Source organism: Chiloscyllium punctatum, chromosome 14 (genome assembly GCF_047496795.1).
Source record: "Chiloscyllium punctatum isolate Juve2018m chromosome 14, sChiPun1.3, whole genome shotgun sequence".
NCBI classification, from domain to species: Eukaryota; Metazoa; Chordata; class Chondrichthyes; order Orectolobiformes; family Hemiscylliidae; genus Chiloscyllium; species Chiloscyllium punctatum.
The window spans coordinates 103,870,604-103,887,504 of NC_092752.1; positions in this window are offsets into that span (position 1 = coordinate 103,870,604).

The following is a 16,901-nucleotide window of genomic DNA, read 5'->3' on the forward strand; positions in this document are numbered from 1 at the left end:
TTTCTGACTCTCTCTGACACTGATACAGACTGGGACACTCTGGCCCTCTCGGACACTCTCTGAGATAAAGTATGAAACACTGTGACACTCTCAGACTCTCTCTAACACACTCTGAAACACACTATGACACACTGCGACACTCTGACACACAGTGACATTCTCAGAGACACTGTGTCACTCTCTGACCCTCTCTGACACTCTCTTAGACAAATGCTGACCCTCTCTGACAGTCTCTGAGACACACTGTAAAACTGTCTGACAGACTGTGACATTCTCTGAGACAAACACTGACACTCTCTGAGACGCAGTATGACACACTGTGACACTCTCTGACTCTCTCTGACACACTCTGAAATACACTGTGACCTTCTCTGAAAGACTGTGACACACTGTGAAACTCTCTGAGACACACTTTAACACTTTCTGACTTTCTCTGATTCTCTGAAACACACTGTGATACTCTCTGAGACACACTGTAACACGCTCCGACTGTCTCTGACACACTCTGAGACATACTTTGACACTCTTTGACATTTTGTGACACACTGTGTCACACTCTGACCCTCTCTGAGACCGACTGTGACACTCTCTGACACTCTCTGAAACACACTGTGACACATTCTGACAGACAGTGACACACTGTGACACACTCTGAGACACACGGTGACACTTTCTGACTCTATCTGACTCTCTCTGAGACAAACTGACTCTCTCTGACAGACTGTGACACACAGTGACACTCTCTGAAAATCTCCGAGACACACTGTGACACTCTCTGGCAGACTGTGACACTCTCTGACTCTCTCTGACACTCTCTGAGACATACCATGACACTCTTTGACACGTTGTGACACACTGCGAACACACTCTGACCCGCTTTGAGATAGACTGTGACACTCTCTGACTCACTCTGTAACACACTGTGACATCTCTCTGACAGACTGTGACAAACTGTGACACTCTCTTTCTTTCTCTGACACTCTCTGAGGCAGACTGTAACACTCTCTGTCACTCTCTGAAACACACCGTGACACTCTCTGACAGACTGTGACACTGTGACACTCTCTGAGACACACTGTAACACTCTCTGACTCTCTCTGACTCTCTCTGAGACATACTATGACACTCTTTAATAGGTTGTGACACACTGTATCACATTCTGACCCGCTTTGAGATAGACTGTGACACTCTCTGACACTCTCTGACTCACTCTGTAACGCACTGTGACATCTCTCTGACAGACTGTGACAAACTGTGACACTCTCTGTCTTTCTTTGACACTCTCTGAGGCAGACTGTGACACTCTTTGACAGGCTGTGACAAACTGTGGCACACTCTGACCCTCTCTGAGACCGACTGTGACACTCTCTGACACTCTCTGAAACACTGTGACACTCTCTGACGGACTGTGACACACTGTGACACTCTCTGAGACACACGGTGACACTTTTTGACTCTATCTGACTCTCTGAGACACTCTGTGACTCTCTCTGAGACACATAGTGACACTCTCTGACCCTCTCTGAGACAGACTGTGACACTCTCTGACTCTCTCTGACCCTCTCTGAGGCACAACACAACACACTGTGACACTCCGTGACAAATTGTGACAAACTGTGACACTTTCTGACACTCTCTGAGGCACGCTGTAACATTCTCTGACAGTCGTTTACACACTGTGACACTCTGACTCGTTTGACACTCTCAGAGACATACTGTGACACTCTCTGACTCTCTCTGATACTCTCTGAGGCACACTGACTCTCTCTGACAGACTGTGACACACTGAGACACTCTCTGAAAATCTCCGAGACACACTGTGAAACTTTCTGGCAGACTGTGACACTATCTGACTCTCACTGACACTGTCTGCGACACACTGTGACACTCTCTGACTCTCTCTGACCGACTGTGAGACACTGTGACAAACTCTGATTCATTGTGACACTCTCTGAGACACACTGTGGCACTCTCTGAAACACATTGCTGCTCTGTCCGACACTCTCTGAAACATACTGTTACAATCTCTGACACGTTTTGACTGTCTCTGACTCTCTGAAACTCTGTGAAACACACTGTGCCACTCTCCGACTCTCTCTGTCACTCTCTGAGAAACACTGTGACATTCTCTGACAGACTGTGATTCACTGTGATACTGTTTGACTCTGTATGAAGCACTCTCTGACTCTCTCTGAGAAACACTATGACACTCTCTGACACACTGTGACACTCTCTGAATCTATCTGACACACTATGACAATCTCTGACACACTGTGACACCCTCTAAGACACTGTGGCACTTTCTGACACTCTCAGAAACATCCTGTATCCCTCTCTAAGACACTGTGATAATCTCTGACGCTCTCTGAGACATACTGCGATACTCTCTAACAGTCTGTGACACACTGTGACACTCCCTGACTCTCTCTGACACTCCCTGAAACACACTGTGTTGAGGCGGACGCGCCCAATGTGAGAGGGTACCTCTGGAGGGAAAAGCAAGTCAAACGGGAAAAGATAACTGTACCACTAGAGCGAGAGAGAGAGAGAGAGAGAGAGACAGCTGAACACTTTTGATGTTGCACTAAAAATGGGTTCTGGCAAGAGCGAACAAAGGGAGAGCCCACACAAAATGTGGAATGGCCAACCAAAAATACAATACATGCTAAATAAGTACCACCCAGAATGTGTAAAGCAGTTACAATTGTGGATTGAGGAATGTGGTTTCCCGGAGGGAGGAAGTTTGAGTAAAAGACAGCTGGAAATATTAAGGTTCAGGTAGGAGGAGAGAGAGAAGGAGAAAAGGGACGGAAAGATCGAACCTATGAATTGAAGTGCTTCTTGTATGTGGAAGTCTGAGGCTGATATCAGAGAAAGGAAATCTCAAGGAAAGGATAGATCAAATACACTTACAAACACCAGTGCACATGTGGGAAACAACCTAACGAAGCTGTACAGTGTCTTAAATTTGTTTCAGACCCTGACCTTGATGACTGCCCTCCGAGACCTGCCGCTCCCTCCCCTCCACGAGATCCGCCTGGTGAAACTTCCACGTCAGCGACCACCGCCTCAGGGCCTGGTAGATCACTGATAGCACACCATACCCGCAACAGACCGAAGCAAGAAGGCCAAAAGAAGGACGACCACTCCAAGATGGAAAGGCATCCAAGGCCTGTCCGTGATCACGCCCCGACGGATGATGAGTCAGACGGTGAGGGTACTGGCATACGGTCATCTAACCAGGTCATTCTGCAAGACCCAATGGTTGAAGTTGCAGGTCCAGAAGGGCGCCCAGTGTTGGCCCACCAGCCATGCACCATGAAGGATCTGGAAAGTGCCTGTGGGCAGTTGCCTGACCCACGCGAGGTTCGAGGTAATAAGAAGTGACAAAGTTCTGTACTGAGTTCCGTCCCACGTCACAAGAGATGAGACGTCTCCTGGGATGAAAACTCGGTGCCAATGTCACCAAACACAAGTATACCTGACCAGCTGCAAACGTCCATGCAAGAGCAGCCAACTCGCAAGTGGAAGTGAAGGGAGACTTTAATGCTTTTATTGCAGCGCTGGCAACTGCCTGTAGGGACGCATTCCCAGTGCGAATGGACTTGACCAAAACAGCAATGTGAAAACAATGGGAATGTGAGAGAGGGTCCCAGTACCTTACGCACCTCACTGAAGTCTATAACACCCATAGTGCACTGAGACGACATGAGGACATAACGACGGCAGAAACCACACTGTATGAGGCACACCTGAGGAACAGATTCATCAATGGAATGAAGGAAGAAATAGTGAAAAAGGTAAAAGACAGATGTATTACCTGGGACACGGGAAAGCTGAATTTGATAGAACAACATGCAATACGTGCTGAAATATTGCTTACTCAAGAGAAGGGTAAGCGGAAACTAAAGATGGAACAGCAAACACATAAAGCTCAGCTTACTCTGATGCAAATGGTCACCCAGCTGTTGGAGGGAGGTGCTGCAGGAAGAGAGAGAGGCAGAGGGGGAGGTCGCGGAAGAGGAAGAGGTCACAAAAGAGGCACTGATAGAGGGAGAGCTGGCGGGTGATTTTTTTGCAGAGCAATGGACCACTGGGTGAGACGGTGCCCCACACAAACAGCCTCACTTGGCCCTGGAGGTGGGACAGCAGGGTGACTAACAGGGGAAGGCTGAGGTGGAAGTGGGCAGCCCACAAGGTACAGGTAAGCCTCTTTCCTTTATGCTTGGCAATGAAGACTCGCTTATGCTAATCTCTTCTACTAATGTTTCGCACACTGAGACATATCTCACCTCAATGTTCAGCGCTGAGATTTCAAAGTGTGGACAGCATGTCCTGTATCACAATGATGCTTATTAATCGATGCCCACCTCTATGTTATATGTTGAAGTACATCAGTTACCTTTTTGGTAGATACAGGGGCAACATACTCAGTCCTTACATTAAGCCAGTTTAGACAATCGACACAAATAAAGATGAGTGAAAGGTTCCTGAACATAAAGGGTGCATCAGGAGTCATGGTGCGGGAGAGATTTTCTGCACCTTTACTAAGCAAAACTAGGATAAGGGAAACATTCCAATTCTCCTTCTTGTTATCGGAATTTTGTCCTTTAAATTTGATGGGCCGGGATCTCATACAGAGACTGGGATTGGATTTGGTCAGTACTCCGACGAGCTTGCAGATAATTCAAAGAAACGATTTACCAGTACAGGCTGTTAAATATGACCTACGACCCCTGATGTATATCTATGAGTGGCAATTAATCCGGAGAGCGAGAAGTTCAGTGAGCAATTCACTCGCCCTGGAAGCAAGTAACTATGTTAATCCTATTAACACCAATTTTCTTGCTGGAGACATGCTACACTGCACAGCACACATACATCACGTTGATCCTGATGAACCATATGCGAAGGATTGGTTCAGGAGATTGGTGAAACCAGATCAGTTGTTATTGTGTGAATATTATTGGAGTGATCACAGATGCGCAGTCAGTGTGAACTTACCTAAAGTATCAGTGACGGCAAGTAGACCCTTTTTGTTGATGTGGAAGGTTCCGCTCTCACGTGTCACTGGTGAAGGTGTCCAGTGACAGGTGGTAGGATTTAGGAGCATGGGTGCTAAAGGCACAAAGAATGAAAGGTTGGGTCTTCAGGGACGTTGTGGGTATCTGATTAAATGCAGATATGCAGACATATAAGAAGAAACTAAATTAGTTAACCCAGGCAGATCGAACAGTCCAGGGAAGGCCCGCTAGCCCTGAGAAGCCTAGGGGGATGGCCTGGCGTTTCCCTAAGATAGAAGTCTCAAATCCAAGATTAAAAATGGTCCCTACTGAGTTCTGGATAAAGGGCAAACATGATGTGGGGCTCATATGGGTCTGTGAGCCCATAAGGATAACCACGAAGTCTGAGTATCGTCCTTGCAGAGCACAATACCTGTTAAAACCCGAAGCCATAGAAGGAATTACTCCAGTCTTTGAATCCCTCCTAAAGGCTGGAGTGATCATCCCCTGTGAAAACTCACCGGTGAGAACCCCATTTATCCGTTCAAAAAGACAAATATTTCCGGTGAACCGGAGGAATGGAGATTTGTTCAAGACCTGCAGGCTGTCAATGACGCTGTTGTTCCTCGTGCCCCAAATGTTCCCAATCCCTATACTATATTGGCTCAAATTCCACCGGACAGGAAATGGTTCCCTGTTGTGGATTTAGCAAATGCATGCTTTAGTGTACCGGTACACCCAATTCTGGTTCGCTTTTTCATTCAAAAGGAAATCATATACCTTCACGCAAGGTTACTGTGAGTCCCCCACCATATATAATGGGGCTGTACGCAGGAGTCTGGAGACTCTTGTTCAAACCCCGGGGTCAGTGCTGCTGCAGTACGTAGATGATTGCTTGACTGCGGCACCAACAAAGGAACAATGTGGAAGGAGACCCTTCCGTTGCTCTGCCATCTAGTGCGGGAAGGGCACAAAGCCAGTCTCGCAAAGCTACAATCTGTGCAAGAACAGGTGAAGTTCTTAGGTCACCTAATATCAGAATAAGGGAAGGCTATTGGTCAAAACAGAGGTCAAGCAATCCAGCAAATTCCAAATCCTCATACGAAGAGACAATTGCTATCCTTTTTGGGTATGTGCTCCTACTGTAGGATGTTTCTCACACATTACACAACCCTTGAGGCTCCCTAAGTAACATAGCCCATGGAAAAGGGTTGCAGAACCAGAGTCCGTTGCAGTAGACCCCAAAGGCCGAGAACGCCTTTGCTGAATTAAAAAGGGGCTCTCCAAACTACACCGACACTGGGGATTCTGAAACCAAACCAGCCTTTTGTACAAACGGTAAATGATTAACGTGGCTGCATGACATCTGTGCTGTTCCAGGACCATTGGGGAAGGTTGAGGCTGGTAGCATATTTTTCAGCTAAACTTGACCCCGTAGTGGCACGATTGTCTCAATGCCTGTGAGCTGTGCATGCAGTTGAAAAGGCTGGTGTAGCATATAGGGATATAGTCGGCTGCGGTGAATTAACCCTCCTGGTCCCACATGCAGTATCCTTACTGCTTTCCGAGCAAACGACCACAGACATGTCAGCAGCACGTTGGCTCCAATACAATACTGTGTTATTGGAGACGCCTAACATTACAATAAAGCGATGTAACGCGCTTAACCCTGCTAGGGTTCTCCCCACAGAAGGAGACAGAGACCCACACGATTGTGTTGCTGTAACGAATGAAATTTGCGGCCCCAGACAAGATTTGCAGGATTGACCATGTCAGAATCCAGATATGGAGGTTTTTGTGGATGGGTCAACATTCAGGAGCAAGGGGACAGGCCAGAATTGTGTTGGTTACGATGCAGTGACTATCTACGAGGTAGTCAAAGTGGGATCACTCCCTTCTCATCTGTCAGTGCCAGCAGCGGAGCTGATTGCCTTGACTGAGGCCTGTTAGTTGGCTGAGGGAAGGACAGTGAATATTTACTCCGATAGCAGATATGCATTCGGAGTTGTACATGATTTTGGAACCCCGTGGGTTCTTGACCTCCACCGGAATGCCCATCACACGCCGCGACCTGATTTCCGACCTCCTGGAAGCGGTCCTGTTGCCTAAATCAATCGCTGTGTGTAAGTGTGAAGCTCACACAAAAAATAATGATCTTATTTTCCAAGGCAATGCAAGGGCAGACTCAGCAGCGAGAACGGCAGCCCAGCATCCGCCAACTGAGCAGATTGACATGTTTATGAGAAAAATTTGTACTCCAACAGCAGATGTATGGGAGTTACACTCACAGGCCACACCAGAAGAAAATCGTGAGTGGACGAAAGCAGGATGCAGTGTGAGGGAAGGAGTATGGTGTGGTCCCAATGGGAAACCCTGTCTACCACTATCATTATTTCCATTATATGCCAAACTGACACACGGTAAGGACCATGTGTCCAAAGGGTTGGCATACGACAGTATTTTGGCACACTGGTACACTAAGGGATTTACTCATTAATCCCAGAAATATTGTTTTATCCGTGTCACTAATAATATGGGAAGGGGAATACAAATAAGTCATGCAGCACACCCCCAACCCCAAAAACCCTTTAGTACATTTACAGATGGATTTCATTGAACTAACGCCCAGCGAAGGGAAAAGGTATTGTCTGGTAATAGTTGATATGTTTTCCAAATGGGTGGAAGCGTTCCCCACGTCTAAACAGGATGCCAGTGCAGTAGTCAAGGCTTTGCAAACTGAGATAATTCCGAGATGGGGCATCCCTGAAAGGATCAATAGTGACAATGGAACACCATTTGCCAATAATGCCTTACAGCAGATCAGTGATTATTTGGTAAAACATATGAGACAACCCTGTGCCTACCACCCAGTGAGTAGTGGGGCAGTGGAAAGTGAAAATGCTCCCCTAAAAAATAAATTGACAAAATGTTGTGAGGAACTCGGGGTGACATGGACAAAGGCAATTCCGATTGTGCTAATGTATATGAGATTGAGGAGGAGAGGAAGAGTTAATCCTAGACCGTTTGAGATTTTGTTTGGTAGACCGCCCAACACAGGAATGGGCCCAAGACCTAAGGTAACACAGATAACAGGCCGCTGTGAGGATGAGATGTTGTGTTACTGTGTTACTGCACTTTTGTCTCAAATACAGAATCAAGTGAAAGCAGCACTACCTCAACCAGCAGGAGGGAAGCTGCATGATCTAGAACCTGGAGACTGGATAGTGGTCAAAGACTTCAGGAGGAACAACTGGAAGGCGAAGAGGTGGGTTGGACCATTTCAAGTGCTCCTTGTAACAGAGACAGCAGTTAAGATCGCAAAAAGAGCCACGTGGGTACACACCAGCTATTACAAGCGTGTAGCTGGGCTTGAGGAGATATCGGACATGAGCAGAACCAATTAAGTGCAAGTCGTGATTAGAAGCCTCATATGGTTATGGAGCTGCCGCAGCTCACTCATGGGCTATGTACAGGGCACACCAGAGCAAGGGAAGATACCACCACAAAGCTGTGTTTCGGGTGGGTGGTATCTGAGGAAAGGCCTGGTGTTTCCTAAACCTTTTTTTGGATGTATAGCTATTACGGCTCTGTATTTCTTTGTAGTTGTTGCTGTAGTTGGGCTTGTTGCCATAAAATGACAAAAAGGGGGACAATGAAACGGGAAATTATCCATTTACTGTGAAATTTAAAGAGAATGCTTTTCTTTAATTCAATGCTGTACTGATCTTTGTAAACGATGCTTTGATGAAGGGTTGCCGTCAGCTTACCTCTGTGCGAATTCTGTAAACATTCTACTTGACCTTGCAATAGTCGAACTCAGTGAAGGCTGAAGAATCATTATGTCTGAAAGACCAGGGAATTGTCCTTGAGAGTGTGATAAGGAACACTATAAGGCAAGCATCTGTAAAATGTTTTCAGTGCTCTTTGCATTAAGGCATCTGGCTTAGTGTAGTGAGTCAATCCTGCAGGATTCAAAATAAAGATCCTTTCTTTGCTCCTGCTAATAGTTGAGTAGATTTAAGTTCCACAACAATGACCCTTGATTGTATTTTAGTTGAGAAAATCTACAGGACCATCTTCATTGATCTGCTCTGATACTAGTTTAATAAACTGACCTTTCCTGTCTATACATGTGTTTTCCATTTGCGTCTCTATTCTAGTTGCTTTGTGTAAATCCAATGTTTCTGAGGAACAGATTATTCTCCCCAAATGGTAGACTCTAGAAGTCTCCTCAATATTTTAATTATATTATATTGGCTATTCTTTATTACAGGGTTCGTCTCTTCTTTTATGAAAAGAGATGGTAATTGAAAACTCTTCAGTCCTCTGACTACACTTCCCTATCTATGGAGCATTAAATAGTTAAGATCAATCACCTTGCTGTTGTGTCCATTCCTCAGAAACACTCAGACATCCCATCCAGACTGAGCAAATGTATTAATTTACCATGTTATAAAACAAATTGGTTTGAATGGGGTTAAGTGAACCTGCTCGTTCAGTGATTGTAGTTAATGTCAATCTCCATGCATCAAAGTATTTCACTAAAAGGTTTACTTCCTATTAATAAGGGGGGGTCTTACAATATTATCACATAGTATCAGTAGGAACTTCACTTGTAGCACTAACCTGGATCAACAGTTCAAGAGTGAGGGAGAGAAGAGATCAGAGTCTGAGAACAATGAACGAGAGTGTTCCAAAAATGGAGCAGAATATGGGAACAATAGACTGGAATGTTCCAATACTGACCAGGAATTTACATTTGGGTCTTCACAATCTTCCTCAAGATTGGGTGGACCTTAAGTGTGCTTTGGCTGATTCAAGCTGATTTCTATCCTCTCCTCACTATTATTCCTGGTGAGTCTTTCTATCTGACTATGAATGCAATAATCTTTGTTGAACTAACTTACTGTCCTCATAATTTAAATACTGAAAAAAAGGAAGCTGTTGCCATGACTTCTGTTCACAAACTCCATTCCTAACCAAGCAATTTTAATGCCAATACCTGAAGTGGATTCAAACTGCGTATAACTCCAACATGTACTTCGGCTCTAAGCTGATATCTATTTCCATATTCTCTCCAGCACCAATCCTGTTCACGATCAACTCCGCAATATCTTAGGTCTACCATTTTGTTTCAGTCTAGGTGCTGAATAAACCATCATCTGCACCTTTGTTATATCCAGATTCAACTGTTCCTATTCTCTTCCTGCCACAACTAATTTGACCAGAAATGGTTCTGTTCGCCGAGCTGGGAATTTGTGTTGCAGATGTTTCGTCCCCTGTCTAGGTGACATCCTCAGTGCTTGGGAGCCTCCTGTGAAGCACTTCTGTGATCTTTCCTCCGGCTTTTGTAGTGGTTGGAATCTGCTGCTTTCGGTTGTCAGTTCCAGCTGTCTGCTGCAGTGGCCGGTATATTGGGGCCCGGTCAATGTGCTTATTGATTGAATCTTTGGATGAGTGCCATTCCTCTTGGAATTCCCTGGCTGTTCTCTGTTTGGCTTGACCTATAATAGCAATTATACTGACAACCGGAAGCGGCAGAGACAAACCACTACAAATGCTGGAGGAAAGATCACAGAGGCGCTTCACAGGAGGCTCCAAAGCACTGAGGATGTCACCTAGACAGGGGACGAAACGTCTGCAACACAAATTCCCAGCTCGGCGAACAGAACCACAACAACGAGCACCCGAGCAACAAATCTTCTCACAAACTTTGACCAGAAATGTTGAGTGTTCTCCCTGAAAGGTGCTGACTTCAGGAGAGTCAGTGGGATTGTGATAATATCACTACACTTGCAATCAGAGTCCCAGGCTATTACTGTGGAAAGTCAGAGCCTTTTCCCCAGGATACTAATCTCAATTACGAGGGGACATAGTTTTAAGGGAGAAGGGAAAGTTTTAAGGGAGATGTGAGACAGTTTTTTTTACACCGATGGTGATAAGTACCTGAAATGTGCTTCTGAAAGGTAACGATGGAGGTGGATACAATAGCAATTTCTTGAATAGGTTGGGAATCAAGGGATATGGACCATGAAAAGATAAAAGGTTTTTCATTTGGAAAGGCATCAAGTGTGAGCACAGTCTTGGCGGGCTGAAGGGCCTGTTCCTGTGCTGTACTGTTCTTTATTCATTACTCTCTGTTTCCTATATAGTTTAGATTAGATTAGATTACTTACAGTGTGGAAACAGGCCCTTCGGCCCAACAAGTCCACGCCGACCCATTCCCCTACATTTACGCCTTCACCTGTTTGAGGTTTGGTAGTTCTTTAAAGACGAGCAACAACTGCCAATTTCCGAGCACCATCCTACAACTCATCCTCTTTATCCTCAATTACAATGTATTCACCTTTGAGAACAGGTTCTTCATCCAGATACACGGTTCAACCACGGGGACCAAATTTGCACCCCAATATGCCAGCATCTTTAGGCACATGTCTGAACAAGATTTCTTCTCTACGCAGGACCTCCAACCAACACTATACACCAGGTACATCAACGACATTTTCTTCCTCTGGACCCATGGCGAGAAGTCACTGATAAAACTACACAGTGATATCAACAAGTTTTATCCCACCATCACACTCACAATGGACTACTCTCTACTGTCTCATTTTGGACACATGTATCTCCATCAAGGATGGGCACCTCACTCTACCGCAAACGCACAGATAACCTCACAGTGCTACACTTCTCCAGCTTCCACCCAAAACATAGTAAAACAGCCAGCCACTATGGACAAGTCCTACACATATACAGAATCTGTTCAGATGAGGAGGAGTTGTTTCAAAGAGTTAAATCACCTCCTTGGTACACTGTGCAGTACGTTCTAAGTGCTGGATGCAAGTTTCTATGCAACTCTTTAGAGGGGCTGAATGGTATATTCCTGTGCCTCAGTAATAGCTTTGAGGAATTCTGTCAGAGATGTGTTGTGTGACATTACACGGGAGGTATGAGCTCCAGTTGGCCATTCAAGTCTCTGCTACACCATTCTACCAGATCAGAGCTGATCTGACTGTGGCTGAACTCCCTGTCCATCTCTGTCCCCAATAAACATGGGCTTCCTTGACCATCAAGGAGCTACTGAGCTCAGCCTTGAATATCTTCACTGCTCCCTGCAGATGAGAATGTCACAGCTAGCACATCCCTCAGGACAAAGGAGCATCCTCACCTCAATCTGAAATGGGAGCACCCTTACATTTAAAGTGATTGTCCTTGCACCAAATCACCTCCTATTTGTGACATGATGCACAACAAGTAAGAACAGACGTAGACCATTCAACCCCTCTCAAACCTGACTCAAATAAGCACTGGCTGTCTAGTTGATCAAATATCTATCAAATTCAGCCTTCACTGCTCTCTGGGCAACACATTATCAGATACATCCTTATCTCATACTGAAATGGAAGATGCCACCTTTTCAAACGTTCTCCAGTTCCCCGAGTTCGACACACCCACACGTGGGAATCCATCCTCTCAGCATCCACCCTGTCAATTCCCCTCAGGATCAGTTATGTCTCAATATGATCATGCCTATTTCTGCTGAACTTCAAAGGGTACACATCCAAACTGCGCAACATTTCCACGTGGGATGAACTGGTCATCCCAGGAATCAACTGAGTGAGCTGTGTCCATACACTTTTTCATGTAATTAAATTCTTTCTGAGGTAAGGAGATTTTAAAAAGCCCCATACAGTCCTCCAGCTGTGATCTCAGTAAAACTGGGAACAGCTGCAGCAACGCTTCCTTCATGGGTGACTCCTTGCAGTAAAAATTAAAATTGAGACAAGAGCTGGAGGACACTTGATTTCTTAAGTCTTACATAAGGCAACTTTGATTGGTTATGATTCGGAGATGCCGGTGTTGGACTGAGGTGTACAAAGTTAAAAATCACACAATACCACGTTATAGTCTAACAGGTTTAATTGGAAGCACACTAGCTTTCGGAGCGTCGCTCCTTCATCAGGTGATTGTGGAGGGCTCGATCGTAACACAGAATTTATAGCAAAAATTTGCAGTGTGATGTAACTGCAATTATACATTGAAAATTTGATTGTCTGTTAAGCCTGTCATCTGTTAGAATACAGTGATAGTTTCACTTCTTTCATGTGTAAATCACAAAACCTTTTTTTTTAAGTTGCATTCTCGGTTAGTTGTTAACAATGGTGATGGCTAGGCAATATGTTGAAGGTGTTAGCCCCCTGTGTTTTCTGTCTATGACCTGATGTTTAGATTGATTCTAATCTAAAAATTGAGATAACAGAGTTTTACATAAATTTATGCATTTTTTTAGCTCACAGTTCTACATGATTGTATGTAGCTTTTGAGCAAACTACATGTAGTATCTGTGTGCATGTGGGTCTTTGTCTGTGTGTGTGTCTGTCTGGAGTGGGGGTTGTGAGTGTGAGAAAGAGTGTGTGTGTGTGTGCAGTGAGGGCAGAGTGTCTTAAGTCTGTGAGGGGGTGCATGTTTGGGAGTATGTATGTCTATAAGGGTGTGTGTGGGTGCCTGTGTGTGCGTCTGTGTGTACGTGTGTCTGTGTGCATGTGAGGGTGTGTGTGTAGGAATATCTGTGTGTGTGTGTGTGTGTAGTGCAATGGTGATCACCTGTAATGTGACATGAACCCAAGGTCCCAGTTGAGGCCCTCCCTATGGGTACCGAACTTAGCTATCAGCCTCTGCTTAGCCACTTTCTTCTGCTGCCTGTCCCGAAGTCCACCTTGGAGGATGGTCACCCGAAGGTCCGAGGCTGAATGTCCTGGACCACTGAAGCGTTCCCCAACTGGGAGGGAACCCTCCTGTCTGTTGATTGTTGTGTGGTGCCCATTCATCTGTGACCAAAATTTGATTAATTTTAAAGTAGCAATGGTTTTTTTGTGTGGGAAATCATGTCACACGAACTTGACTGATTATTTTGAAGAAGTAACAAAGAGGATTGATGAGGGCAGAGCGGTGAACGGGATCCGTATGGACTTCAGTAAGGTGCTTGACAAGGTTCCCCATGGAATACTGGTTAGCAAGGTTACATCATATGGAATACAGGGAGAATTCGCCATTTGAATTGACTCGAAGGCAAGAGGTGGTGGTGTAAGGTTGTTTTTCAGACTGGAGGCCTATGCCCAGTGGTGTGCTCCAAGGATCGGTGCTGAGTCCACTACTTTTCATCATTTATATATATGATTTGGATGCAAACATAGGAGGCATAGTTAGTAAATTTGCAGGTGGCAACAAAGTTGGGTGTGCAGTGGATAGTGAAGAAGGTTTTCTCAGAGTACAATGGGATCTTGATCAAATGGGCCAATGGGCCGAGCAGTGGCTGTTGGAGTTTAGTTTAGATAAATACGACGTACTGCATTTTGGAAAAGCAAATCAGAGCACGTCATATCCACTTAAAGGTAAGGGTGTGTTGGCTGAACAAAGAGGCATTGGAGTGTAAGTTCATAGTTCTTTGTAAGTAGAGTTGCAGGCAGATAGGATAATGAAGAAGACATTTGGCATGCTTTCCTTTATTGGTCAGATGATTGAGTATCGGAATTAGGAGGTCATGTTGTGGCTGTACAGGACATTGTTGAGGCCACGTGCAATTCTGGTCTCCTTCCAAACGAAGAATGTTGTGAATCTTGAAAGGGTTCAGAAAATATTTACAAAGATATTGCCAGGGTGGAGGATTTGAGCTATAGGGAGAAGCTGAAATAGTCTGGGGCTGTTTTCCCTGGAGCGTCGGAGGCTTCTCAAGTTTCATAAAATGGACCGGACGAAGTTTATTCCTTGGGGTGAGAGAGTCCCGAATTGGAGGGCATGGGCTTAGAGTGAGAGGGAAAGATTTAAAATGGACCGAAGGAGACAACTTTTTCACATAGAGGATGGTGTGTGTATGGAATGAGCTACCAGAGGAAGTAGTGGAGATTGGTACAATTACAGCATTTAAAAGGCATCTGGACGGGTATATGAATAGTAAAGTTTAGAGGGATACAGGCCAGGTGCTGGCAAAAGAGACTAGATAAGGTTAGGATATCTGGTTGGCATGAATGAGGTGGACCAAAGGGCTTGTTTCCATGCTGTACATCTCTATGACTAAGTGCAGTATAACAGAGCATTCGGGGCTCCCTTAGTGACAACAAGGGCGTGTTTGTACTGTGGTGATATTTGCACGCTAAATATACACATCTGTACATGACAAACACCTCAACGTAGAGAGACCAGGAGGGCAATCTGTCAAGACCTGAATTCTCTAACCAGAGACTATGAGAACGAGAACATTTCTGGGGGACATGATAGATGGATGTAGCTTCACAAAGCAATACACGTGTATCCTTCAGTTCCGTTGTTTTAAAAAAAACTTCCTCATTTAAACTGACTGACAGTTCCAGTACCCACTGTCGTTTGTGGAAGAGAGTTCCAAACCTCTCCCATCCTTTGTGTGTAGATGTGCAACCTAATATTTCTCCTGAACGCTCTGGCTCTCATTCACAGACTGTGCCCCCTCGGTAGAGAATTGCCAGCCAATGGAAATTAGATTAGATTACTTACAGTGTGGAAACAGGCCCTTCGGCCCACCAAGTCCACACCGCGCCCGCCGAAGCGTAACCCACCCATACCCCTACATCTACATCTACCCCTGACCTAACACTACGGGCAATTTAGCATGGCCAATTCACCTGACCTGCACATCAGGTGTGCAGGACGGTGGGAGGAAACCGGAGCACCCGGAGGAAATCCACGCAGACACGGGGAGAACGTGCAAACTCCACACAGTCAGTCGCCTGAGGCGGGAATTGAACCCGGGTCTCCGGCGCTGCGAGGCAGCAGTGCTAACCACTGTGCCACCGTGCCGCCCACAATGCCTTGGAGGACTTCACTCAGATCAGCCCTTAACCTTCAAGATTCTTGCAAACACAGGCTTCATTTGTATATATAAAAAAACAGAAATTGTTCAGCAGGTCTGGCAAGCATCTGTGAGAGAGCAAGTAGAGTAACTGTTTCAAGTTCGGAGACCCTTCTTCAGAACTAAGTTGCATGATCTCTCTTCATACCTTCAGAACATATGAAACCAGAACAGATGACAGAATACTAAAGTCAGGACATTCTGCAGCAGCAGTGACTTTGGGAGTCTCTGTCGATGGAAAATTGTACCATGAATGCTGCTCATTGGATTGTTATCACTGCTCTGGGGTCTGGGAATGGCTGACCAGTCAATGAGATGGTGACGTTGTTTTTCAAAAGGTAAAACCAGAGAGCAGATTAGCAACATATTAAACCAAGTCCAAATGTCTTTATGCCACACCACGAACGCCAATAATAGCAAGGATGGTGCAGAACACCTTCTCCACCTGCTGAGTTGGTCGATGCATGTTTCCATGTGAGGTGATCTGTCCCTTCAGGCAACTGACAAGCTCCTTGTTTGAAACTCTGGGCTGATGCATTCCCAGAGATGCTGCCTTATACTGTCTGAAATCTCCTTTGGGAGACTGACAGGACAGCATTGCTCAGCTTTGTGTCAAAACTCCGACAATGAACAAACTCATTACAATAACAAGTTTGATCCCAATTATGAAGGAGCGTTGCTGTTTAGTATATCATAATAAAAGAACAAAAAACAGAACCTGGGATCTCTCAGCAATAATGCTGCCCACAAAGATACCATGAGCCCCATCACAAGATCACAAATAATTTCAACCAATGCTGCATCGAGCCAGTTTATTCCATGTGTGGAAATATATCTCAGAGCTGTTCATCTGTTCTCTAGAGTAGGAGCTGCCCTCTTTAAACAAGAGCATTTCACTCACTGATTGAAATGTGGTTCTTCTTACACACTGAATGTGTGCATTACTGCCGAGGTCAGCATTTATTCCACAAAACTAATGGCCCAGGTTCCAGAGGTACATGAAGGGCTTTCCTGGA